General features: G+C 35.4%; 1 long non-coding RNA gene across 1 annotated transcript; it reads left to right on the top strand.

Annotated features, from left to right (window-relative positions):
• Positions 1-551: 551 nt before the first annotated feature.
• On the top strand, positions 552-1,279 carry LOC144998900 (uncharacterized). Its single transcript, XR_013660473.1, has 3 exons — positions 552-665; positions 802-984; positions 1,240-1,279. It is a non-coding gene; the product is annotated as an uncharacterized LOC144998900 (long non-coding RNA).
• The last annotated feature ends 4,721 nt before the right edge of the window (positions 1,280-6,000 follow it).

Here is a 6,000-nt window from a genome sequence, read left to right as displayed (position 1 = left end):
GTTGCTGAAACAATGCATAATTACCTTTTGTATGAGTATTTGTTGCAATTATAGCTTATCCCTCCAAAACGTGTTCATCCTAAATTGTATGTAGACATTTCAATATAATATTCCAGTCAAAGTTGTTGACTTGTACTTATGAACTTGTGTTTATGATTTCACCTGTTAACAAAAGTTTTTGTCAATTCTAATGAGGATAAATTTGTTGCTTTATTACACTATTATTGCTTATTTGATCATGGAAGTAGCAGGAACTTGCTAGTAATGATGAAGTCTTTTAGGTTTTTGGTTGTGATTCCACCTGAAAATGTAACATACTGGAAAGATTCCACGTGAATGAACCCAAATCTTATGCCAGCTGTCTTGCAATGCTTAATGGCCATTGTTCATCGTGCTTTTGAGACTGCATTATCATGGCTGGTGATTCTTTTTCTTATGAATTCCTTTATATTATGCATTTTTATTTTTATGTGTGGAATGTTAGGTGAATCTTGTAATGGATGCAGGAGGCTTAAATATGCGAGACAGGAGATGCTGCTGAGGTCAGAGAGTCAACTCTGGTTGTCCATGCTTGTTTTCTCATAAAGAGTTTGTCTGTTAGAGAAGAACACATTCGGGATGTATCTGTTAATCTGTTGTCTCAATTGAGAGAGAGATTTCCACAGGTAAACTGTTGACCTGTATTACAAATTTATGAGCTTTTATATGCTATCTCCTGTAAAAAATAAATTACATTACCTATAATGGTAAAAAGAGTAAATGATTTGCCCTTTACTTTAAGTAACATTCTATTGGGTGCAGATTCTGTGGAAATCATCTTGTTTGGATTCTCTTTTGTTCTCTGTGAATGGTGATCCACCTTCATCTCTCGTGAATGATCCTGCTTCAGTAGCTTCTGTTCGCTCTTTGTACCAAAGCGTTGTCAAGGAGTGGATTGTTGATTCGCTATCCTATGCTCCATGCACCACCCAAGGTCTTCTTCAGGTTTGTGACGTTAATGACCATATTACCCTTATATTCTAGACTGAACAAGCCTTTTAAATGAGACTTAATGACCATATTACCCTTGTATTCCAAAAAAACAAATTTCACAATATTCATCAATTTTAAATTTAACTCGTTAAGTCATTCTGTCCAGTTTAAGTAAAAAAAGAAACAAGCCTGTAGTCTCAAAAGGTTCACTTTGTTGTAGTTTATTAAGTCTAACAAACTGACTGTGTCCAAACATAAACATTTCAGGAGCAACTTTGTAAAGCAAACACATGGCAAAAAGCACAGAACGTTGTCTCTCTTTTATCTGAAATAAAAATAGGAACAGGGAAAACGGATTGTTGGAAGGGTAAAAAAACTGCCAACATTCCTGCAGTAATGGCATCTGCAGCTGCTGCATCGGGTGGAAATTTGAAGTCAACAGAGGCGTTTAATATTGAGGTTCTTAGCACTGCGTTGAATGAACATTGCAAATTCTAGATTGGCGATGAACAATGGCCATTAAGCATTGCAAATTCTCAAATTTGATATTTTTGAAATCTCCAAGAACTTGATCTTTTCTGCTCACCAATTTTACTATTTAAAAAAAATTATTGCAGCCTGTTCACTTTGGATTTGTTGTTTCAAAGTATCTTCACGAATCTCTTAATTTGGGAGGAATCTCATGTATAAAATGCATAAGAGAAACAGGAACACAAGCCCTAAAACTAATACAGGTAATCAATTATCTATTTCAATATTTTTCTAATCATTGTTGATTGATTCCTTTTTGTAATAAATCATATTTGTTGATGCAGAGCTACCCAACCAAAATTCCCTTGGTAATCGAATAAATTGTGGTTGGTAATGAAGTTTTTGCATACCCTTGTCAAGTGCTTGGATAGTAGTGACTGGACCCATATGGAAGGTGCCTCAGATACTTAATTTTTGTTTTTATTTGAACATTTGTTCTTTTTTACTGTTTCTTGATCTTATGCGGTGCTTTTATTTGTATAGTTATTTCAATCTCCACATGCCATGCATAATGAAGATTTCATGGAAGAATATATGTTCTTTGAACATTTGTTCTTTTTTACTGGGATGTGTTGACCAAGAAAGAAGCTAGGTATTTCAACAACGACAAAGAGTTAATGAAGTTGGTGGGCAACACTGGTGCAGGGCCTAATAATGTTTCTTCTGCATAACAAAAGAAGAACAAAGAAAGATCTGATGATATGCTCATGGAGATGAAGATCGGTTCTGCTAAAAAAAAGGTACGTTGAATTACTGATCATTGATTGATATTGGGGTTTGTTGGTCAAAGGAAGGTTTTTCTTTGGGCATTTTCTTCTAGATAGATGTTAGTACAGGGGTTTATGAATAAGGTTTCTTTGGTTTGGCCTTCTAGAGTCAGAACTATATATTGTATTTACTTATTATAATATAAAAAAAATCTAGGTCCCAATGCTTTGCTGATTACCATGGATATGGTGGTTTAATTTAAAAGAATTTGAAAATAACCATTTTACCCTTATATCTATTTGGGAGGTAGCTAACCTTTTGGACGCACAAAATACTTCGCATTTATACTTTGGGTCTTAAACTTATCATTTCTTCTTTGTAAACGTGTTTATGAGGGATACTCATTTTCCAGTTTTGGGTGGGTTAATTTCTCATTTGTAGCTTCATTTAAAATTTTAATCACTCTGTGCTGTGTTATCATGTATGGATTTGTATTTATTTTGGGAATGCACTTGTAGAGACCATTGAGCTTACTTGGACAAATTTAGGGGTACCTTTAGATGGCATATCTGCTTTAACTTTGGTATTACCTCTCTCTCTCTCTCTATCTGCCTCTTTCTAGCTCTATACACTTTTAGAAATTCCACATGCTTGTGCTTATTGCTACTTCCATAACAAAGAACATTTGGATTTCTTTATTTTTACCAAAAATGCCACAGAAATAGCATAACACTTCCATTTCCTTTTTATAGTCCAATGACCTTATTTGAGCTACTTTTTTCTTTTCTCACACAATTTCCTTTTATTCCTTTCTGGCAGTTGTTTTGCGCATGATAAGCTTTCAGTATGACTACTATTCCTCAGATCATAATCCTTATGTCTCTCTTCATTATTGGATATGGGGTGAGACTTATTTTCACAACCTGCTCACTTATTCATACATAAATTTACTGTCTTATGTTGCCTGCATCATTTACCACATATAGGTCCTAAACTTCATGTGGCTCAAAATTTTCCTCATATGGCGTTACTTCCGATTTTGGGAACTGGTAAGTAAATGTAAATCCCCATTTTTTTTAAATACAATATAGTAAAGTAATTACATTACACATGACTATAACTTGGAAATCTTTTGGAAAAAATGGCTTGCTTCCTTGAACAAATGGCTTGTCAGGTAAAGGACAAACTAGAGAAGTGAGTTGAAGAGATGCTGGAGCCCTTAGAGAAGCTAAGGACAAACTAGAGAAGTGACTTGAAGAGCTGACATGGAGATTAGACTTTGAAAAGCATTTGAGGGTATATTATTTTTTATATTTCTTGTATCTAATTAGTTTGTAAATTTTTGTAACAACTTCTATTAATTTGTTTTATCTTTCCATGGAACGATTATTTGTATGATATTAAATTTTATGTAATAGATTGTATTTTTTGTATATGATATTTTATTTTCTATTATGAGATATTAAACACAAATTTAATTTGAAAATTAGTAAATCTATAAATAATAATTTTTTTAACATTTAAAATTATGATATGCAAAAATGTGTGTCATCTTCATTTATGACATGGCCTTTCTTGATATGCAATGCGTGTCATTAACACGCGCGTCGTAAGGTTATGACACGCGAATGCGTGTCGTCTTCCTTTATGACAGGGCCTTCCTTGATACGCATTGCGTGTCGTAAACGCGCGTCGTAATTGCGTGTCGTAAATGAGCGTCGTAAATGCGCGTCGTCTCTCTTTATGACATGGCCTTCCTTGACACGCATTTGCACGTCGTCTGAGCGTTTTACGACGCGCAATGAGCGTCGTAAAAGGCCTTTTTTCTAGTAGTGATTATTCCTATTACACGGAATTACACCACAGTCAGTTCATTCATGAGTCTATACTAAATGCTATATGAAGAGATACACTTACCTAGATCCTTTTACATGGATACTTGTATCTAGATACTATATGATGAGATACCATTACATATTATACGTGTAGATTAGTTCTGTCTATCCTAGTACAAAAGGATATCATATGGGACTAACCATTCCGACACCCAACTGTTAGCAACAGAGGTAATGAACATCTACGGATGCCTACGGTTAATACTTATACTAGAGTACCTTTACGGGACTAACCATTCCTACGCCCTGCTGTTAGCTACAGAGGAAAATGAACATCTACGGACGTTCAAGTTTAATACTATTCGGTAGTCGCGATGTCAGGTTTATCCTAATACAAAAGGATAATACTTATATGGCTATATTTTCCCTATTACTTTTATTTTGTGATACGTTCACATAAACGATGAGGTAGAGTATATATTGCTAATAGTAGTCATACAGGGGAAAAAGCCATATTTGTTACAGCAAAACATTCAAGTCTTGGTAGAAGACTACTTTCAAAACATTCGGGTCTTGGTAGAAGACTACTTTTATAACTAGTAGGAAATATGGGATTTTCTAGGGTTTTCACACTTATATCAAATGTTTCATTCGAAGATTTACATGGCATTCATAACATTTTTCCAAAACAGAGTAATGACACTTAAATACTTATGAATTCACCAGCTTTATGCTGATATGCTCTCTTTCCAAATAACTTGTATTCTCAGGTCACCAGTAGACGTGTACGATGACCAAGTTTTGAGAATACGGAGCACAGACAAGACTCGTCTTTTATTTTGATTACATATTTGGTGTCTTATTACTATTAAAGAACACACATGTATTAAAACTTTACTTTTAATGCAATGGATGATGTTGATGCTCGTTTACTACTTTACACTGTTATGATACTTCACATGACGTCCTCCACCCCTGAACGTTTCCACCATTCTTGGTTTTGGGGTGTGATAGTAAATGACCATTTTACCCCTGGTCAAAGTCAAGACTCTAGTCAAAGTCAACGTTCTTGGTTGACTCAACTTCTCGAGTTGACTTATCAACTCGTCGAGTCTATAAATCAAAAACCCGAAATTGTGATCCAACTCATCGAGTCATCCTCCTGAATCTCCGATTTCCATCGCTACTCATAGTCACGGTTTGGTGAATTAACTCGTCGAGTCTCTTTGCAGACGTGCCGAGTCCTAACTTGTGCAAAATCGGGACAAAACGACTCAACTCGTCGAGTCCCTCTCTGGACTTGCGAAGTTCCTCAGTCTGTTTGGGCCATCTCAAGGGATTAAGCCCCTACTCTTTAGATATAAGTTCCATACTTCATCTGTATATTGGAAATGCCCTTTTAAGGGTAATGATTCCAACTTTATATGCTGATAGTCCTTGTTAATGAGTTTAGCTAAAACCCTAGTTCTCTAGGACATAAATCTTGGTCCAAAATCCATAATACTCCAAACTAAATCATAATAACATAGATCTAGGCCATAGACATCATTTTAAAACATAAAGCTCCTAACTTTCCTTCCATGCTTGGCCTCTTAGGACTTAAAAGGCCAAAAGAACACCTTAAAGCTTGCATGGGGATTCCATGGTCATAAAGTTTGCACCTTTATGCCATGAATCCCTTCTAGATCCCATATCTAAAAGGTAAATCACTTGGGACGTCCATTTCCCAAGGACTAAGCTTCTTGGACCAAAAACCCCCATAAAGTGAAAAGAAGCAGATCTATCAAACTACTAAGCAAGGTTGAGTCTTGCTTACCACAAAATGAAGAAGATGAGAAGTTGTTTCTAGATCTACTAGTTTCCTTCTGAATCTTCAAGCTCCTCCTTCTTCAACATGCTTCAAAACACACAATAATCACTCAAAAACAATTCACAAGCTGAAATAGTGCACTAG

Source organism: Lactuca saligna, chromosome 1 (assembly GCF_052625555.1).
Source record: "Lactuca saligna cultivar CGN05327 chromosome 1, ASM5262555v1, whole genome shotgun sequence".
NCBI lineage: Eukaryota > Viridiplantae > Streptophyta > Magnoliopsida > Asterales > Asteraceae > Lactuca > Lactuca saligna.
The sequence above is the reverse complement of the archived record's forward strand: the minus strand, read 5'-3'. Positions and strand labels throughout refer to the sequence as shown.